The sequence below is a fragment of the Silene latifolia genome, chromosome Y (genome assembly GCF_048544455.1).
Source record: "Silene latifolia isolate original U9 population chromosome Y, ASM4854445v1, whole genome shotgun sequence".
NCBI classification, from domain to species: Eukaryota; Viridiplantae; Streptophyta; class Magnoliopsida; order Caryophyllales; family Caryophyllaceae; genus Silene; species Silene latifolia.
In genome coordinates, this window is record NC_133538.1 from 28,864,042 (window position 1) to 28,887,041 (window position 23,000).

The window sequence follows — 23,000 nt, forward strand, 5'->3', positions numbered from 1 at the left end:
TTCTCGGGCTCCATCAGTAAGTGAAAAAGGAAATAAGACTTCCTTAATCTTCTCTTGGGTCACTCCCTTAGTAGCAGGGATAGTAGAACAATAATCTGTGAAGATCTCCATATGCCTCCTCGGATCCTCACCAGCTACTTCTCTAAACAGGTTTCTCTCCACTAGATTAATATAGGAGGGGCGAATATCAAACGTACTCCCCTCATCAGTTGAAAGCTTGAAACCCTTAGGAATAGAATCAGTTGTCGGCTGAGAATGACTAGCAATGTTATGCATCTTCGCAGATTTAGTAACGGTTGCAGAAATAGAATTGTCTTCCTTTAAAGACTGAGCTTCTGCAAAAGTGAGATTTTCTAGAACTGGGTTAAGAGTACTCAAGACTTCCTCTCGACGAATCTCCCTCAATAAGTTTTGTCTACGGTGAAATGTCCTCTCTGGTTGAGGATCAGCTGGTACTAACTCTGACCTGTTGGACCTGGGCATAAACAAACTAAGGAAAATAATAAGAACTGTCTCAGGGAATTGAAAATCCCTTGAGACTAAAACAAACTAAAATAAGACAAGTAAATAAAATAGTTGCCTCCCCGTTAACGGCGCCAAAATTTGACACGGTTGTCGCAACCCTATCAAAAATAAACCTAACCGGCTCTAACTAATGTAGCAGAGGTAAGTCGGGTATCTTATTCCACAGGGAGGCGGTCACTATCTACTTGTTATCTAGTCTGTCTACGGTCACAAATTGGGGGTGTTTGATTGAGTTGTTTTGACTAAACTAATGACCTGAATTAAAAGCAATAAAAGAAACAACAATCAAAATTAGCAAGATTGAAAAGGAGTGTGATCAAATAGAGAGAAAAAGATGCTAGTATGTCGGTACACCATGATCTTACGCAAATCAGCTAAAGGTAAGGTCAGTCGATCTGATGTGGGAAGGGTAGTTGAAAGATCCTTCCGGTCCGCTATCCACCCTAGATTGTTCCTAAATAGCTTCCACTCTGATTCGGGTAGTCTATTGTTCATAACAGGCCTGTTCATTCCAATCTTCTGATCAAGGTCTGAATTTAACCAGATTAATTAGATTAGTTGCATGCACTCAACCAAATAATTACTGTTATATTGTTATAAAACAATTCTCACATTAAAAACCTCCTAAACTAATTAAAGCATCATTGTTTTACTATCATGGCTCCCCTAATCCCAGCATTAAGGAATTTAGCTACTCATAATGATAATAAAACTAATAACGATAAATTAAACTATATTAAACATGGTATAAAGATGATCAAACGGAAATTGCATAAACTAAATATAAATTCTAATAACTAACAGCAATTAAGGGACAAGAAATTAAGTGCTGCAAAAGAGAATTAAATTAAATGAGAAGAGAGTAAAGAATTACACAAGTTGAGATCCGGAAATTTAAAGCCAACGTCGAACAAGAGTAACCAATAATGAATGCTTAAATCTGGAGTTAATGTGTAGAAACTGAATCCTTAAACCTAATTAAATCTCTCCTATTTATAAGACAAATATTTATTAACCTAAATACGTAACTTAAGATATTAAGTAAATAAGGTTTCCGCAATAGAATATTGCGTCAGAAAACAAAGTGTTCGATCGAGCACTTATAAACTTCTCGATCGATTAATCTCCAGCCAAAACCTCTCGATCGAGTAAAAAAAACTACTCGTTCGAGGAACACCAAAAAGCCACTTCTCGATCGAACATAGCAGGAGTTCGATCGAGTGGTGTTCACCATCAAAAAGGTCTCAATCGAGCAACTAAGCCAGCAAAAGCTCTCGATCGAGTTAACTGCTACTGAATCAACCATAGGACGTTTGATTTAGATTCCAAGACGACTTCACGCATCCCAAGACAGTAGTATTCTCGCTTGGATTCCTTCCATCTCCTAAATGCAAGCTAAAGGGACAGAAAGGCTCAATGTTGCTTCTTTCGAGTCCATTCGTGCGATTAAAGCGAAACGAACCAAATTAGACTATTCGGGGCACTTCGTAGCCTAAAACTATGGGAATCGCTTAGAAATGCTTGCAAATAAGGCTTAAAAAGACCATATAAAATGCACGCATCATGCATATTATGGTCCATTTTGATTTTTGATATTTGTCCCACAAATACTTATAAATCATATGATTATTTACCTTATATAATTAAGTAATAATTTGATCTTGTAACAATTATATGATAGAAATTAATGAATAATATGGCGGATGTAAGCCACCTGCGCGCCGATCCGCAGACGCGCAGCAGTCGAAAAGCCACGCTCGGCGGCGTAGAAATGCTTTCGACCAGATCGCTTTAGATCGGTCGGTGTCGTCTTGGTGAAGGTCTTAAAACGATTGCAAAAGATGTTCGGAGTCGCCACCAAGCAATTATGGGATGCCTATAAACCGTTCGAATCCACTTTGTACCTTGGTCAAATGAAGAAAAAAGCGGTGCTTGACATAGGTAATAAAGATAAGGGATCGTCCCTCTTTAGCATCATATCGCTAAAATGACTCTCGGTCGCCCTGGATAAGGTCGTCCACTATCCAAAGTTTCTGAGTAAGAGGTGAGGGTATGTATTGGGAAGCTCTTTAATCGAACACCCGGGTTGCGGGTGTGTGGAGGCTCGCCAGCCGGGTTAATATTATGAAAAGGCTCGGTAGCTGTCGAGGGCGCGTAGAGGCTCGCCAGCCGGGTTGCGGGCGCATGTAGGCTCGCCAACCTGGTTAATATTGCGTAGAGGCTCGCAAGTCGTCGAAGGTCGAGTAATCGACTGCGGGAAATAGCCTGATTTATCAGGCTTATTTCAAAAGGTTGCTTATTGTTAGTGGACTCTGTGGGGAGGTCTTAGACATTCTGCTGGGGAATTTTGGGCACTTATAGGAGATGTTTATAGTGCTTGGAAGAGACAGGCCTTTCATAACTCAGGTCCGACTCTTGTAGCTTTGAATTTTGTGGTGAGAATTCGGTTGTTTGAAATTTGTGACGATAGCGAATTTAAATTTTCGCCATTTGCAACTTGGAAAATTTGATGCTAGTGGGTTTAAATTTCGCTATTTTCTATTTGTGATGAAATAACGGTTTTTAGTTCCGTCATTTAAAAGTTCTGCTGAGAATAGCGAGTTTTATTTTCGCTATATTGCTATGTTTGTTTGAAATAACGGTTTTTTTTAATTCCGTCATTCTGGAATTTTTAAGAAATAACGAGTTTGAAATTTCGCTATTTGCTATTTTTGTTTGAAATAACGGTTTTTAATTCCGTCATTTGAAATTTGTGCTGAGAATAGCGAGTTTGAATTTTGCTATTTGCTATTTGGGAGGGCATAACGGTTTTTAATTCCATCATCCTGGAATTTTGTAAGAAATAGTGAGTTTGAAATTTCGCTATTTGTTATTTTTGTTTGAATTAACGGTTTTTTTAATTCCATCATTCGAAATTTGTGTTGAGAATAGCGAGTTTGAATTTCGCTATTTGCTATTTTGTGTTGAAAATTTTTGTTGTGATAATAGTGAATTTTACTTTCGCTATTTGCTATTTGTGTTTGAGAATAATGGTTTTTAATTCCGTCATTTGAAATTTGTGGGATTGGTTAATTGTACGTGTGATTGGGCCAAAGGCCAAAATTTAGCTAAAAATGATAGGGTAACCTCAAAGAGGCGCAAGCCATCCTGCGACATAAGGAGGCTTCCCTTTTTTTCCTTAAACAGACGCGAAGTGAGGCAACACCTCATTCGCTTTCGTCGTCTTCGACACAATCACAAAAGCTCTCAAAATCACCATTGTTGATCTTGTTTTCTTGCTTAGATTTGTGCTATATCACTCCTGTAATCTCCAGGTATGTGAATCCTCTTGATCTACTTGAATTTGTTTGCCTTTTTGTTGATTGAATCGGGACGAAACCATAATCCGTTTGAAATCGATTTCGGCGTTTTTGATTTGTCCATTTTCGAGTGGAATGGACGCTTGCATTAGGTTATAAACCTATTTAGGAGTATAGAGGTGCTTTTAGTTTGCGTTTTGGTCCCCGTTTCCGCTCCCTAGGTGCGAAAACGCGAATAAGGTGTAGAAACCTTCTTATTTCACAATGCAGTGCTTATTTGCTTGAATCGTGTGCCCCACTTGGTTGCATTATATTCGGGGAAGGCCGTCTTTGCTATGTTAAACCTTCGTTGTGTGCTAGTGGCGAAATTTCGTATTTTGCCTTTATAAGGCGGTCTTATGCTAACGAAATAAGCGCCTGTTAGGGCTAGAACTGAGCCATATTGCTTAGAATAGACCTTAACGGTAGTTTAGATCATCCTGTGGCGTGATCGAGTCAAGTTGCATTGTTGTGGCCGTAATTTGAACTTTTGACCTTTTGCGCTCAATTTGGCGTAAAATTGCCTTTTGAGCTTTGTAAGATGCCCGGTCGGGACGGGGAGATATTTTTTTGTTGTTTTTTATGCAGGCCTTGTGTTAGTCTGAGGGTGTTTTGTTGTTTTTGTGTGTTTTTTTGCTATTGTTTTGAATCGTATTTCGCTTGAAAAGAAAGGCGAGTCGTCTTTTGTGAGTTTTTTGTGAGTTTTTTTGTGAAATGTTTTGCTGGATGGCAATGGGCGGACTTGTCCTTGCTGTTGTTTGCTTTTGTTTTATGTTTGCGGGTGATTTTTGTTTTTGGAATTTGTCTGTTTTGTGCCATCGGGGGAGGAGGTCTTGAGGACCTTGGAGTCTTTAGCTGGGTCCGGACCGGTCGGTACCTCGGGGAGTGTGCCGGAGGTAGTGGTGGAGGACGTTGTTGAGGAGGACGTTGCTGAGGAGGAGCCTGTTATTGAGGCAGCTAGTGTAAAGGCTAGGGTTGCTGTCGATGTTGGGGGGACTCGGGCGGAGTCCGCAACTGATTCGTCCGGGAGGAGAGTTAGTACTCGGAGGCGGGCGCCTCGGGTTTCCCGTTCCGAGTTGCTGGGGGCTGTTAAGATTACCAATAGAGACCCTCGATGCACCGTGAGGTTCCGCGATGCGAAGAGGCGAATGATAGAGACTCAGGATGATGTAGCCTTCGTCGCAAAGTTTGACGCTAGACGAGTTCAGGCCCGCCGAGGGCTGAACCTGTGGCCGAACTCAGTGTGGGCCAAGGGCTTTGACGGTAGCCAGATGTTGCTGTGGCTTGACACTCATATCTTCTACTGTGCACACAAGGGCCTGGTGAGTTTGCGATTTTGTTGAGCTTTTCTTATTTTTGCTTTTTCGATCCTGAATTTGTGTTCTGGCCCTGTTTGGTTTGAAATTTTAGGAGACCTATACCATGAGGAAGTTCTTAGGGTTCTCGACTTGCATGGGCTTCTACGACGTCTGGTGAGCGGGCTCGAGGGCGTTGATAGACAGATCGGCCATGGGTTCGTTGGCTGCCGTTTGGCGCGAGATTCACGGGGCTTCGATTAGGTTGAACCTAGGCTTGATCCGTCCAAATAACGTCGTTTCCGGAGACACCGGAGAGAGTGTATTCTGCCATGATCACGGGTTTGATCGGCAATGTTTTGCCTGCACCAACCGACATTACCCCTTTATTGATAGCGAACTCTTACGAGAGGGACCACTTCAAGGTGAAGGTGACTGGCTTTGTTCCGGAGCCATTGGGGAGCCTTGAGGCAAAGGCTGAGGCTGACGCGTAGACGCGGTTGTGGTTGTGGTACTTCTTGTGTACCACGTACTTTGGTGACAAGGGCGAGCGCTTATCAACCAAAGTGCTTCCATTGCTTGCTGACTTGGACGCTCTAGGTCAGTACGACTGGGTGACGCCTGCTCTGGCCCGGTTTACAATTACTTGCCAGCTGTCGTTCGTCTAGAGACGATGGAGGAGGGGAGTTCCCCTGCGTTGGTTGGTCTCGGCCTCATCTTGGAGGTACGAGCGTTTTTTTTTTGTTGATTTTTTTTTTTTTTTGTGTTAGGTTTCGGTGTTTATTTAACGTTGGCTATTTTATTATTGCTCATGTTGCAGGCTTGGCTGTACTCCTACCTGCCTATTTTGCGCCCAGGGACGATAGGCGAGGCGCCTATAGTTTACTCGGCTGTGAAGGGCTAGACGGTGAGTCGGAAGAAGTCCACCAAGTCATCTTACTTGGATTGCAGGTGTAAGGTGAACGCCCTTCGGCTTTGCGATGTAAGTTTTTGTTCCTTATCTCTTTCGTTTTGTGAAAAAAAGTAGAGATAGGATGACTAGGTAGCTAGAAAGCTCCGAGTTAGTTGACCAGCCTTGTCGTGGATCCAGTTTGTTGGGTGGCCCTAGGAGCACTACACAGGTGTGCGTACCTTTGTCAGAGAGCGCTTGCGGCCCTGTAGTTGTCAGCGTTTGTACCTAGAGACGGCGATCGACTCAGTTTGGTACCTTGGCGAGCGCTTGGTTCGTCAGTGCTTTGGCGAGGCTTTTGTGGAGCCCGTCGATCCGCCTAAGTTGTTGTCCCATGAGTTAATGCTAAACGAGGTTTCAGAGCACCTTCATGGTCATGGAGGTGAGGACTTGCTGTTGCGGGGGGCAGACTACGACACCTTCCGTTTGTCGAGGCTTGCTTGGTACCCGATTAAGGTAAGTTTTCATCAGCTCGTGCTCATTGCTTTTTGATTTTGGTAGAGGGGTTTGTTACCTTTGACATGGTTTTCTTGTGTAGGGTGTTGACTACCTCATAAGGGCACAGCCCCCAGCTTTCACGGCACGGACTACCTTCCCGGGGCCAAGTGGTGAGGAGTTGTAGTTGCGCCTGCCACAGCCTGAGGTTCTTGTTTGTATTTTGCTTTGCTATGCGTGTTACTTTTTTTAAAGGTTTTTCTTTGTTGTTTAGGTGTCGACCGTTAAGTCATTAGGCGCTGTGGTAAATGGCTAACCGGTTGAGAGCGCTTGCTGGTGACCTGGCGGCGAGGGAGGCTCGGCTTGTGCAGGTGCCTTTTGTTGGTTATTTTTGTGTCTTTTTGTGTTGCATTTCATGGCTATATCTTAGTGACCTATGTTATGTTTTGCAGAGTACTGCGGATCTGGCGGAGCTTGCTTGCCCTTGTTTTGGACTTTGGTTTGTAAGTATGTGGATATATTTCGCTTGAGGCGGTTTGTATATATATGTTTTTGGTTTGTAGTTTGTTTTGTGCTTGGGTTTTTTGTGATTTGAAGAAGCGCGGTCAACGGTTGATTATTCATTTGCTTTGGCATTTGCACCTGTATCGTTAGTGTAGGAAACAGGTAACATGTAGTACATAGGCGTACACGTAAACATGCAAAGTATTTGTTGAAGACAAAATAACCATGATGACTCAAAGTTAAGATTGAAATTGCTTGTTTGAAAATGAATTTTGAAAATTCCGCGACAAGACGTCACGCTTGGATTTTTTCAAATGGAATTGTTTTGAAATTATTCGAGAGAAAAAAACAATTCGAATTTGAATTAAATTAACTCACATCGAATTTTGCCAAAATTAATTTGACACAAAAGAATTGAAATTCAAACTGCCATGAATGAATTTCAAAAGGATTTTTGTGAGACTGTTGATTATGAATTTTGCGAGATCAAGACTCGAATATGTAAGAGCGATTTGAGAAAATTGACGTCATCTATAAAGTTTGCGGAAATGCCAATTATTTTTCAGAATTTTCGACTGACATGGAAACGATCCATCGCGGATCGGGGCGACTAGCCCTTCCCCCCTTAAAAAAAGATGATAAAAGCCCGTATGTTTAAAGTTGAGTCATGAAAACCGTGTCGGATTTCGTAAGACATGAATCCAAGGAAATGTGAATGTGATAAACCACAAAAAATTCTGGGTAAGCCAAAAGAGGCGCGAGCTCTAAGGCGAGAAAAAAGAGGTGTCAGGAAGAAACACAACTAGACAAGGACAAGGCGATGTGTTGATTCTTAGAAGCAGCCCAAAGAGGCGCGAACAGGCCTGCGATGCAAGGGCCTTCTCCTTTTTTTGCGAAAAAGGCGCTGATTGTTTTATATAATTAGGGAGGTTTGTGCTTCATTGTTTCATTATCCGAAACACAAAAAGATCTCTACGAAAACCTTCTCGTCTTCTTCCACAAAATAATTCATGGATACTTTCGAAGATAGGTTGCGACATTGGTGTCGGGATTTAACGCCTCCCGAAAAGTATCAACTCATTGTAATGGGAGTTGGTCAAATGTTGGTGCTTCATCAAGTCAAGGTGCAATCCTCGTTCCTTAATGCATGCTCTCGTTTTTGGGATGCGAAACATCATGTTTTCGTCTTCTCGAAAGGTGAAATTTGCCCTCTTGCCGAAGAAGTGGTTGCTATTGGAGGGTGGCCGAGTTGTACTCCGGTGCGTCCTCCTACTCGGTTGTGCTATAAGGAGAAGTTTCGTTCTATGCTAGTCTTGTCGACGAGCCAAGCGAACTTCCTTCTTGCTCCTCATGGTGTTTATATGTTGTTTCTTATCAACATCATTTCAAATTGCTTGGATGCCAATATCTTGGAGGTGGCTAAGAGAAGGGCTCTTGCCTTTTCCCTAGTGCATGCTTACCTCCTTGTTGATGTTTTGAAGAAGGAGGGGCCAAGGTGGTATAGTAGCATGACCCTCATTCATGTTGTCGAGAAAATGGAGCATGGGTGGGTTCCATCTTGGCTAGTGCTTGGTGAGATTGTCCAAGCTTTGGACAAGAAGGGTTCTTGTGGAGAAGTCCCTTCGTTTGGATCCCCTAGGATCCTCTGAGTATGGCTTATGGAGAGGCTAAGGTATGTTGAGCCTCCAGTTAATGCTTCTTCTTACTCCTTTCGTCATCTTACCATGAGGAAGAAGTTTTATGCGGATAGCTTTGCATGCACCGAGGCCTATTGGACCTCAAAATTGGTGGAGGAGGGCGGTCCTCACATTCGTTGGGTGGTGCCATGGTGGTTTTTGAGGTCCTTTACGGGGTTGCCCACTCCGGTCGCTTCTTCTCGCTCTTTGATGGTAGTGGGCTTGAAGGTTGCTTCCTTCATCTATCCGAAAAGGCTCATGAGGCAAATGGGCCATCAACAAAAGGTCCCCGCTCAAGATACTCTTAGCCAAGAGAGTGTATTCCGAAACTCCGAGCTTGTGGATGCTTTCGAGAGGTGGTGGGCCACTCGGTCAATTTGGGAGGTACCAAACCCCGCTTTAACGACATGGCTGACTCCCGCTTATGTCAAATGGTCAAGAGCCTGAACCTTGGATGAAAGGTCAAAGTTCCGCAAGGGTGAAGTCATCGACTTAAAGTATGGGGAGGCGGACAAGGCAAATAGCGGCTACTTTGATTACTTTCGCGATAATGTGAGCCCGGATGTGATGAGGCCACCAAAGAAGAGGAGATTGGGTCCCCATGAAGCATTGGGTCGCATGTAGGCTCGGCTTGGGTCGAGCATAGGGTCGTGTAAGAGCCCGGGTGCCGTTGCCGTTGTGTGTCCGTTGAAGATCCATCCTGAGGAGGAAGCTCATGCTAGGCAGGCTAGCAAGAAGAGCAAGGGAAAGATGCATCCCGAAGGCAAAGACAAGGTTAGAATGGAAGAGTGAAGACCTCCATTACCCGCTTTATTATTATGTTGTATTACCATTTGTGTGCATTTTTATTATGTTGTATTAGTTATGTATTATGTGTTTGTGTGTGTTAGTTTTATTATGTATAATGTCTTAGTCGACACCCTAGCTTGGCAAGTCGTGGACTTATTTAGCGTTATTGTTGTCAAGTTTGTAATCCTTCCTATTATTAATTAAATAAGAGGATTGCTTCTGTTAAAAAAATGTTGTGAAATTTTGTTGTTTCTCCATCCATCTTGTAAAGGTAACTCGGTTTGAATTGTCCTAAACATTGCACCTGTGAAGGGGATTTTTGTGGTAAGGGAGAAAGGCCTTTTTTGTTTTTGTTTTTTCCGTCGTGGGGAAAGAGGATGCTTTTTTTTTTTTTAAGTTCGAAGTTCGTATAGGTTGTTATCTTTGTGTGTGGGGATGGTTGTATCCTTCCTGTGTAAGAAAGGATTGCCTACGTATTCACCTGAAGAGGTGAAATCAAACCATGCTCGTAGTTCAAGTGTTTTGTTTGAGTTGGGGTGTGCATTATTTGTTTGGGTGTTGTTGTTGTATCCTTCTTACGTAAGAAAGGATTGCCTACGTATTCACCTGAAGATGTGAAATCAAACCATGCTCGTAGTTCAAGTGTTTTGATTGCTTGTGCAATTGGATGGTGCCTTTGACAGAATTAAGGCTACTGGAAACATGGCAAGGTGTCGTAAATTAAACTCGATTAAAAATGCAATTTCAAATCAGAACTTTTGAGGAATTGACTTGAAAAGGGGATTGCACTCACTAGTTGTGAAACTAGGGAAAGGTCGTTGATTGCTGGTGCTAAGGTTCAAGGGTAGTATTTCTGGAGTTTATCTAAGTTGGTTGGGTTTGTGAAGTCTTTCCTGTCTAGGTCACTCAATCTCACTGCGCCCCCCCCCGAAAGGATTTTCTTGACCAAGTATGACCCAGTCCAATTGGGTTTGAATTTCCCCTCGGATCGTCGGGTAACGTTGCTCGAACCGACTTGAGGACCAAGTCGCCTTCTTTGATGTTTTTGGGTTTGACTTTTTTGTTGAAGGGCCGTTGTATATGTCGTTGGTATAGCTGGACGTCGTGCAAGGCGTTGAGTCGTCGTTCATCTAGGAGGGTGAGTTGCTCGAACCTTCGACAGATCCATTCGGTCTCAGGGATTTGACTTTCTTGTAGGATGCGTAGAGATGGGACTTCCAACTACACTGGTTGTACTTCCTTCATACCGTATGCTAGGTAGAAGGGTGTTTCTCCTGTTGGTGTTCGAATGGACATTCGGTAACCCCAGAGTGAGAATGGGAGTTTGCTCAGCCAATCGCGGTAATTATCCTGCATCTTTTTGATGATGGTGACGAGTGTTTTGTTTGCTGCCTCTACCGCTCCGTTGGTTTGGGGACGATAGGGGGTGAACGGTGTTGTTTGATTTTGTATTTGTCAAACAATGCTTGCGTTTCGGCCCGGAAGTGGGAGGCTTGATCGCTAATGATTTCATGGGGTACCCCATATCTGTAGATGAAGTTGTTTTGGATGAACTTGGCCACTTGCTTGGCGGTCAAGACTGCATAGGATTGTGCTTCTACTCATTTGGTGAAGTAGTCGATTGCGATGAGGATAAAGCAATGTCCTTTGGTGCCTACCGGATTGAGTTTACTGATGATGTCAACGCCCAAGGTCGAGAAAAGTCAGGGTGATGTCATGGTGTATAAAAAGGATAGTGGTATGTATTGTATGTTGGTGAAGATTTGGCAATTGTGGCAATGTTTGACGTAGTTTCTGCAATCAGCATCCATGGTGGCGCAGTAGTAGCCGAACCGCATGATTTTTCGGGCTACCATCATTGCGCTTATGTTAGGGCCACATTCTCCGTCGTGGACCTCTTCCATGTCTTTCTTGCTTTTGTTGTGGTCAATGCAAAGGAGAAGGATCCCCTGGGGTTCGATGGCGCAGATGTTAGGAGGGAATTTGTTCTTGGTTTTGTAGTTGAGGATGGCTTGGTACCAAGGTTCGACATGGTTTTCCTTGTCGTTGTCGATGGCGCAGTTGTGAGCTGGCTTGCTCCTTCTTCTTACACACAAAGGCATGGATGTCATGTCGGCAGGTATGTTGACGAGTGCGGCAAGTTTTTCTAAGGCATCGGCGAACTGGTTTTCTTCTCGTGGCAAGTGGAAGTAGTCGATTTGGTTGAAGAATTCGGTTTCCTGGTTGATTTTTACTTGGTATGGTGGTAGGCTGTCGCTTAAGAGTTTCCATGATTCGGACACTTGATTGATGATGAGTGAGGAATCGCCGTGGACTCTCAACCTCTTGATGCCGAGTGTTATGGCTGCTTGTAGGCTAATGATGCATACTTCGTATTCAGCGGCATTGTTGGTGACGGCAAAGTCTAGTTTGACTGAGATTGGAACATGTCCCCCTTCTTGTGATATTAGAAGGAATCCTACCCCGAAGTCTCTCAGGTTTGATGCACCGTCGAAGTATAGGTCCAATGCGTTGATGTCGGCACAAAGGTTGTCTTCGTCAGGGAGTGACTATGTGTCAGTCGTTGGATCCTCGTTGATGGGATTTTCTGCTAGGAAATCGACGACTTCCCTTCCCTTGATGACCTTGAGGGGTACGGATTTGAGGTCAAATTCGGATAGAATGAGTGTCCACATGGACAACCTTTCGTTTAGCACGGGCTTTTTGACAATGTATTTGACGGGATCCTTGTAGTAGATGTGAACCGTGTAGCTGAGCATATAATGTCGTAGCTTCTTTGTTGACCAAACCAGGGCGAGACATGTCTTCTCCAGTTGGGTGTACTTGGTTTCTTATTCGATGGAATTTTTGCTGATGTAGTAGATGAATCGTTCTTCGCCGTCGATTGTTTGTGCTAGCATTGCTCCCATGGTCATATCGGTGATGGTCAGGTATAGGGATAAGGGAATTCTGTGCTGAGGTGGCATAAGGACAGGAGGTTTGGATAGGATTTGCTTTATCCTGTCGAAGGCTTTTTGGCAATTGTCATCCCAATCGGTGTGATCGGTGGTGCGGAGCTTCTTGAAGATAGGTTCCAAATCATAGTGAGGTTGGCTATAAAGCGGCTGATGTGTTGGACTTGACTGAGAAATCCCCGAATCTCCGTCTTGTTCTTAGGCCGAGGCATTTGTTGGAGAGCTTTGATTTTGGTGGGATCGATTTCGATGCCTCTTTTGCTGACGACGTGTCCCAAGACTTTTCCGGAGGTGACCCCGAATGCACATTTCTGAGGATTTAGTCTCATGTTATATTTTCTAAGACGAGCGAAGAATTTTCGAAGGTCGCTGATGTGGTCGTCTCGCTATTTTGATTTGACGATCATGTCATCAATGTATACCTCTACTTCCTTGTGCTTCATGTCGTGTAGGAGAGTGGTGGGGGTTCTTTGATAGGTTGCTCTGGCGTTGATTAGGCTGAAGGGCATGACAGTGTAGTAATATGTGCCCCACTGTGTAGTGAATGCACTTTTGTGCATATCTTCATCAGCCATTTTGATTTGGTTGTACCCAGCATACCCAACCATGAATGATAATAGGGCGTGCTCGGCGGTGTTGTCTACCAAGATGTCAACGTGCGGCAGAGGGAATTCGTCTTTTGGACTTGCCTTGTTTAGGTCTTTGAAGTCGACGAAAACCCGAATTCTCCTATCTTTCTTGGGTACGGGGACTATGTTAGCCACCCAGTCAGAATATTCGGAAACTTTGATGAATCCGGCTTTGAATTCCTTGTCTACCTCTTCCTTGATTTTCAGGGTGCATGCGGCGGAACTTTTGCTTCACGGGTTTAGCTCCGGCCTTAATGGGTATCCTGTGCTCTGCAATCTCTCTGTCGATCCCAGGCATGTCATTGTAGGACCATGTGAATACATCCTTGTATTTGTGCAAGAGGTTGATAAATTGTTGTCTTTTCGAGGGGTCAAGGGTGGTCCCTATCCTACGTTCTTGAGGTGCTATTATCGGTCCCTACGTTGATGGGTTCAGTCTCCTCAATGATGGATGTTCTATGTTCACGTTTGTCGAATTCTTTGGCTAGGTGAGGTGGGTAGTCACTCAACACAAATTCCTCATATTCGTTCTGAATTGCATTGCAGTTAAATTGAGACGAGTCGTAAGCAAACTTAGCATTCATTAATTCGATCTAAGCGAAAAGCTCGGATATGACAGACATCTCATGGGGAGTCAGAAGTGACGCAGTAGAGGAGGTGGCCCCTGGGACAAGCTCAAGGTTGCTTCCTTCTGCGTGAGTACGGGTGACTTTAGTTAACTCAGTCTTTGAGACAGCCACAAGCTTGTGATAAAAAAGTGGAAAAGGCACTTTGACAGGGGTGTCGCAAGTGTTAAGGCCTAAGATAGATTATGACTCAAACTTATCATAAGACTCAGACTCAGTCTCAGTTCCGTCTTCACTCCCCTCCTTGAACATGGGGCCTTCTTCAGTTGTGATCTTGAGAATGCGGTCTTGACGATCAATCCACTTAAAAGTCTTCTTCCAGCCTTGGATAACTTTCTCTGGGTTAGCATCAGAGATCAAGGCAGTAGGGTCGAACTGGTTGTCTTTGTGATGTGAGCGAGTCGTTGTTCACTCAAAAAAACACATTTATATTCTCAACAAACAACTAGTAAGTGGTTAAGTCGAGGTCGATCCACGGGACGGTGTGCTTTGGGTTCTTTGCCTATCTATCTCAATTTATGCAAGTGTCACGATTTGGTTTGAGTTGTAAACTACACTACTATAATGGAAATGTAAACAAATGGATAACAAGGCAAGTAAATAGAGATGTAAACAAATGGTAAAATACACTAGGGTGTCATGGGATCATAGGGGAATCATGGTAAGATAACATAAATGAGTCACATAGATTCAAGCAATTATTATTGTTGGAATCGAGTTAGTTTATGTCTTACAATTCCTAGGGAGACTTAGGTCTCGGAGCCGAGTTGGTCACAACTTTACAACCTACATAGACTTGGTTCTCCCTATTCAACTATATGCCATGGTCTAACAAGCCTTGAGTTAGTTTATGTCTTACAAGTCTTGTTAAAAGGATAAGAGAATCATGATAGGTTGTCAATCAAGCATTTCATCAAACATAACATGTGCATAAGTTGAAAGTACAATAAGCAGACATTCATATGAACTCATTAAGCATAGATCTATCCCATAATTACTCCCCTAATCCCCCCACTAACCCTAGCAAGAGGACTACTCACTACACATCATGATTATTATGCTAGAAATGGTGTCAAAAATCACAACACAAGTGAACATGATGATTAAGCAAGATAATAAGCAAAGGATTAAGGAGTAAATAAAGAGAGATTAAGAAAGTTACCAACTTGAAAAGTAAAGATGAACATAAATAAAGGAGAATCCTTGAATAAAAGTGGAGACTTGTCACTTAGTTTTCAAATACATACCCAAGAGATCCAAATGTAAATAACTTGAGATGAACAAAGGAAATGGAAGAACAATAGAAGAAGCCTTTGATTAATGGTGGAGAGTTGTCAATTCCCCAATACAAACCCAAGAATTCTTCAAGTACAAAGCTAGATCTAAGATTGTTTGAAAAATGTGCAATTATTGAAAGATTAAAGGCTAATTCTACTCTAATGTACTCCTAAGAGGGCTTAATCTAATCTAAGAGAACTTTGTCTACACTAAGAGGGCTTCCTCAATTTATTAGAAAGAGAGTATATATAGTGATACAAGGATTAGGTTAACTAAGGGCTTAAATGACGATTAGACCCCTTTAATTTACGTCCAAAGCCTTGCAAGTCCTGGGAAGGGACGCTCGACTTCTTGCTCGAAGATAATCATGCTTTATGGGGAGACGCCCGACCTAGCATAGGGGATGCCCGTCCAGAGTTTGGGGACGCCCGGACCGACTTTGGGTCGCCTGGACCGACTTTGGGTCTCCCGTCCTCAAGGGCTTTTATTCTTCTTCTTGCCTGGCTGCCTCGTGATTCGTGGGGATTATTGAGGAGACTTTGGGGTCCTTTGTCATAGCCCATTTCCTTGTTTTATTGACTTAGGCCTTTAGTGTTAGTCTCCTCTTTGGTGCTTGGTCATTATATGTTATTGAAGTGAACATTATTGTGCATATTTAGTCCCTTAATTGAACCCATTTTGCATACTATTATAACATTTCATAGCCATTTTATCCTTCAAATGCTTTCTATTTTGCTTTCCTAGTGCATTTCGTATGTTTTGTAGGAAAGAAGACAATTAGGCGGAAATTCCCGTCTCTCATGCATATTTAGAAGCTTTTTGACGATATTAGATGGACTAGTATGAATAGGAGGCAAGAATGATGACCAAGGATGTAGGAATAAAGAGTATATAGAAGGATCATAGGGGTAAAAGTAAGAATGACGAGAGGGAAGGCATTACAAGAAGAAATTGCTCGAAACCCAAACCAAGAGTTGCTCCTTTGGCTCTGAAAATATGCTAGATGGAACGGCGTCAAAAAAACAAGTGATCTAGGCATTTGAATCACTCCAATAGGAGTCCGGATGAGAAAATGACGTTCGTTTTATAATCCGAGGTCAAACAAAGAAGCTGTCCGCCAATCCGCTCGTCCCGAGACCCAATCCGCTCGTCTGCTACAGGAATCCGCTCGTCCACCCACCAAATCCGTTCGTCTTCCCTTATTTTTATCTGAGCATCCCGTGCTTGAATCCGCTCGTCCTCTGCTCCAACAATCCGAGCGTCCCGACCCCTTGGCCGCTCGGATTCCCTTACAGCAACTTTCGTTTTCTTCTTTCTCCATGAAAGATGCGCATATTTTTGAAAGACTAGCAAAAAGGAGAGTAGCATCGTTCTTTGAGAGGAGCATTTCCCTACTCAACAATTAGCATTGTTAATTACTATTTTACCCTTGCTTAACCTAATGAATCCCTACTATAAATACCCCATTTGTAATAATCAAAACCAAGCTCTCTTAGCTAGAAACAAATCCTCTTAGATTAGATTAGGAGTAGATTAGAATAGATTACTCTTTAATCTTTCCACAAATTACACATTAATCTTTCCTTAATTATTTTTCAAGTTTATTATTCAAGTTTATTATTGGGTAATTGAAGATTATTGGGTTATTATTGGAGAATTGACAACTCTTCATCAATCAATCAAGTTCTCTTCTTTTATTCTTTGCTTTATTATTTGGAATCATCTCAAGTTTGGTATAATTCTTTTACCCTTTACTCTTTATTGTTTATTTCCTCATTCTCTTATCATGTTTACACTTGTTGTGATGATTGACACCATTAATGACATGTTTACCATGATAATAAGTGAGTAGTTTCTTTAGCTAGGATTAGTGGGTAATCAAGGAAAACAAACATGGGGAATGATTCATGCTTAATCTAATATGTTTCCATATTTAAATTGCTTGTTTGTTGTATTGTCAACCTATGCACATGTTATGTTTGATAAAATGCTAAGCCTATGAATCCTTGCATTTACAACCATCTCTTATCTACTAAACTTGACTTGTAAGATATAAACCAACTCGAGTCTTGTTAGACCATGCATAGAAGTTGAATAGGGGGGAAGTAAGTCGACTTGTAGGTGTTGTACAATCTAATCGATTCGGCTCCGGGTACCCAACTCTTCCTATGAATCGTAAGACGTAAACCAACTCGGTTCCTTTACAACATAAATTGCTTACAACTTTGTTAACATTTTTGTATGATCAACTCCCATGAATCCCCTATGAACCCATGACATCCTAGTACTTTTAATCAATTGTTTACATCCTTCCTTTTATTTCTTGTTTTACCTTATTGTTTGCATTAGTCTAGACATAACTACAAACCCAAACAAATTGTGACACTAGCATAAATTGAGATAGATAGACTTAGAACCCAAAGCACACCGTCTCATGGATCGACCTCGACTTACCACTAACTAGTTGTTTGTTGAGAATATAAATGTGTTTGATTGGATGTGACCCGACGACATCACCCACATCAAAATGGCGCCGTTGCCGGGGATGGTGCTATGTGATTAAGTTCTTACTTGTTTGTCTATTTTGATTTTGATTTCACCTTGAGTAACTTGTTCCTCAAGGATTGTTCTTATCGTTTTTGTGTAGTTTCCATGCTTGTAGTTGTTTCCTTGTCTTAGCTATGATGGCTCAAGACTTGACACATGGAGTTTGTGGTTGATCTTTTGAGTATGACTATGGGTATGGGGAGTTTGAAAAGCAAGTCAACACAAGCCTACCTTACTATTTGTGCAATGAAAATCCTAACCACTACCCAATTTTTCCCACCAAAATCACCACATCCATTATCCACAACAACCACCCACCCAATACTCACTTTGCAACCAATTCCAAATGCCACAATATGAGCACTTTCACACCCACCCACAACAAAAAGATGAGCCCAACTTTGACATTCAAGATATGGTTCTCCAAATGATGGGAGACCAACAAAATTTCTTCACACAAATTCTAGAGAAGAACCAAAATAGGAACAATGTTCTCCAAAGCATTGTTACCCATGGTGAGGAGTTGGAAATTCGAATTGCTCAAATGAAAGCAACCCAAACAAACACTCCCCACCAATCCTTGAGCATTGAACATGAATGTGAATTTGAGGCAATGACCTTTGATGAAGAAGATGTGAAGTGGAAAGAGCCAATCTCCTTAAGCTCTTGTGAATATGAAAGTGTGGTATTTGATGATGAAGAGCCAAATACTCTTAGCCTTAATATCCACATGTCTCGGATGTGGCGTAGTCAATCAATGTGAGATAGGATGAACAAACACAATATGTTAATGACTATGTGGCTTTATTTTTGATTGATGCGGTATAAACAATGTGATTTAGGATTGCATTTAGGTTATTTGGCATATTAGTTGGTAGAATCATATGCATTAGGATATATATATATGTTAGTTGCATCATGGCATATAGTTGCATGTTAGAAAAATTTTGTGAAACCGTCTACTTGGGAATCTTGACAAGTGTATATAGGCCCTAGTAGATGTTTTTTATTCTTAAGACTTTGCTTGTTAGAATACTTGTAAAATACCCTAGGATGTGTCATGCTAGTATCCTTTGACCCATGGATTAAGGCCTAGTCAAGAGTACCTTGTGGAGTGATAACTCCTTGGCTACCGTTTATTCCAAGGTGACCCTTGAAACGATGCATGTTGGACTAGTGTCCTCCACAATAAGTGCGTTTACATAATAAATCTCGTAAAAGGAATATCAGGGATTTATTTATTTATTTATCACCGGTCATCGTTAATCGGTAATGATTGGTGACTAGAGTTTGACATTATCGTCGTGTGACGTGACGGTGATCACCGATCCCTTTAGGTCACACCTATAGGATGACGCCCAAATAGAATAAATTAATTGTTTGTATGAGATACGAGATAATTAATTCCTTGTATTATTTGACTCTTAGTTAGTCACATAAATGTATTATTTGATGACGGGTTACGTACTCGGGACAAAGAGATTTATTATTTAATTATGAGATATTTAAAAAATAAATGATTAGAATTTATTAATTAATTGTTAATTAATTAATTTTATACGATATGTGTATATTTTTTGAGGTAGAATCAATTAGCTATTAAATTTTACAAGAGGTTGTAAAATTAGCTAAATGGGTTAATATTGACACATTGTATGTTGATAAAATGGTCTTATGATTACTTAATGGTTAAGTAGTTATTGGTAGTTAATTTATATTATTTAAGTGTTAAATAATTAAATTAATATTTAATTATGTAAGAAAATTAAATATAAGAATTATAAGCATTTGTGGGGCAAATGTCGAAAACCGAAATGGACCAAATACAGTCCAATTGTTCCGGTTTTTTGAGGGCATACATGTGTCCATTTAAGTGGATTTTCCACTAAAATTTGTTCCCCATATTTTGCTATATATACCCTACAATTCACCTCATTTTGAGTAGTTGAAAAATTAAGAAAAAAATTGGTCCATCTTTAGCTTATAAAAACCGGTTGGCATTTCTTGTAAGGGACCAATTTTCTTTCTTATTTTTCCATCTTAAAACATCCAAAAAAACACATATATTTATCAAATAATAATGTTATCAAAGTAATAATATTATATATTACATCAAATATACAAAAACAAGGTTACTACTACATTTACCTAGTTAGTATTTTTAGTAGTATTTTGGGTTAATCTTGGGTGCCACCTTAGGAGATTACCAACTTTGGTAATTAAGGTGTTGGAGGATCATCCTTATTGCATTAGCACAAGAACAACATCAAGGAAGGAGTCCTTGAGTTGTGCCCATTTTGCCTTATAACAATGTAAGGAATTTTTGTCTTAAGATGGTTTTATACCATCTCTTTTATACATTCTTTTGCATGCATGTAGATTTAGACCACTTTAAATTAATTTGTAATTTTAATATCATGAGATGAGTATTAACATGGTCTAAATAACTAACAAGTGGTATCAGAGCATTGTTAAATACATGCATGTTGTCTTAAGACGATTTTAGTAATTTATGAGATAAATTTATAAAATTGATATTATGTTACTAAAATTAGTTTTATCACATAATATGGTCTTGCATATAAATAATCTGGTCTTAGGATGATATGGGAGAAAAATTTGATTTTTGTTAAATTTTTCCACTTTTTATAACTTAAAATGGCATAAAATTGAGTAAAAATGCATTAAAATTAATTAAGAGTTAATTAAATTGGGTTGCATGTTAATTTTATGCATATTTATTTATAAATAACCACATGCAAGTTCTATTTAGGAGATAAGTAGATACTTTAGGTTAATGTGATTAATTTAGGTAGTTTATTGATTTTTATTTGATAAAAATGGGTAAATAATTGTTATTTTGTAAATAAATAGTGATTTAATTATGGGTCTCGAAATTTCTGAATTTTTAGCTCCTGGTAATTGTTCCAAAATGTACAAATTTTTATTTTAAGTCATTTCAATTTTTATGGTTTGATTTTGAATTAAATCGTAAAAATTATCGCTTTACCGATTAAATTGTGAAATTTTTTTAAATAAATTTTAAAAACAAAAATTTTCACTTGCATGGCATTTTTGGTGTAAGACCAGAATGTTCATGGCTTTGAAATTTATTTTTCCATAAATTTTTAAATTAAATGGAATTTTTGTATGATAATTGTGAATTATTATATCATTTTTGTCACAATTGTGTTTTAATTCCCATATAAATTCAAGATAATTGTTGAGAATAATTATTTTGATATTAGACCAGATTAGTATGATGAATAAGTCTTAAAAGTGTTTTAAGAATTGATTATGAATTTTTTATTGGTAAAAAATTCCGTCAAAGCAAGCTCAAATGATCGTTGTTGGTAAGTTAGACGATTTGGCATGTCATTTTCCATAATGCATTTTATTATTCATTTAGATGAATGGTTTTTAGAATTATAATTATGTAATTTTTCCTAATATGGCCATAGGTAGAAGTTGGTATTTCCCGAAATGTAAGGGAATATCGACTTGTTTTGTAATTAATTGCGATTTCGCATCGCCTAATTTGTAATTAATTAAAAGTTTTATTTTAATTTTATTAAAAATTGTATAATAGGGTATTGTTATGTAATTTAATTATTAGTAATTAGATGAAGCATCTAAAGACGGAGTTTTCATGAAGACGGTGTTTTCAGAAAGGCGTTCCGAAATCCTAAAGAAGGAGGCCAGTTTATGAAGACTCAAGGGACCAAGGAGTTGGTTTCCGAAGTGTAATAATTTTAGTTAATTAGATTAACTAGGTGGCCATATTAGGACTTGTTTGTTTTAATTCTTTTATGCATTCATGCCAAATAGTCACTACATGTTTTATTTTTTATTTTTTGTTATCAATTTAATCGTCTAGCATTCACTAATTTTGTTCACTTAAAAGTGATAGACAATTAAATTGTTAAGATCTCTCACATTTGTTTAAAATTGAGATTAAGCCTTGCCAAATAATAGCACCTATGAATCCCTTCTTCATTAGAGGTAGGTTCTGATCACCGAGGTACACTCTTTTTACGTTGGGTAAGTAGGGTAATAAAAGTTATTACACGTGAAAATTGGTTGGACTCAACGGGATAAATATGGGCCGAATCGGGCCCATATTTATTCTGGGGCTAAAAGATAGATTTTAAGACAATCCGTCAACCAAGAGTTCTAGTAGTAGAATCAGTCAAAGTTGTTGACTCACCAAATTTATATAAATATAGGTTAAATCGGTCCACCGTGCCCGTGTTTATATAAAATTGGATCTTGGAATCATTTATATAATTTAGTGGGAGATCATTATATAAATGGGAACTTGTTAAATAGTTTCACAAGTTAAATATTTCTAGACGATAAATGTTAATCTTTCCTTTATTTCCTTTGTAGTAATCACGATGACTTCTACTAGTGAAACCGCCACCATAGCTAGAGATTCATGGCTACGTTCTTTTATGGACAAATATGTATTAAAAGCCGACGGTAGTAATTTTAAAGATTGGGAGGAACAACTTCGATTAGCTGCCGCAGGTGATGGCAAATTACGCTACCTTGTCGATCCCTCTCCCCCTTAGCCTAGTACTAGGGCCACTGCCGATGTAAGGGAGGCTTTTTCAAATTAACAAAAAGAATCCGCTGCAATAAAAAATGTGATGATTTTTTCAATGGATCCTGCTTTACAAAGGCAATGTGTCAAGTTTCTTGATGCACATGAAGTATTCTCGAGGCTTTCCACTATGTTTTCTCAAGCCCCGAGAATAATTCAGAATGACACCGCTGTTCGTTTCTTTGAGGCTAACCTCAAAGATGGTCAACCTGTAAGTTCACACGTACTTAAAATGATTGAGTACATGGAAACTTTAGAAGGGTTGGGATGCAAGATCCCAGACGAACTTGTGGTGGACCGAGTGCTCCACTCTCTCTCGCACGTCAAGGGATTTACCCAATTTAGGGTAAATTACAATATGACAAACATGAGAAAGAGTTTACATGAGCTCCATTCTCTGCTTGTGCAAGCAAAGAAGGACATGGGATTGAGTGGGAGTACGAGGAAAGATGTGCTTGCGATTAACGTGAAGGGGAAGAAGCAGTTTAAGAGGAATGCAGGTAAGAAACCCGTTCAGGTGGAGGGCAAAGGTAAAACAATTGCGAATTTCTCTACCAAGCAAAAACCTATAAAGGGTAATCCTCTTAAAGATACTTGTAATTATTGTAATAACAAGGGACATTGGAGACGTAATTGTACAAAGTACCTGGATGATATAAAAGCTGGCATTGTGAAGACGACATGTAATTTCTCAACTGAATCTTTTATGATAGACATAAATTATGCTTAAAATACAACTTGGGTATTAGATACTGGTTGTGGTTCTCACTTGTGTAATCATTTGCAGGGCCTAAAAAGCATAAGAAAGCTGAACAAGGGTGATGTCGATCTCCGAATGGGAACGGGTCT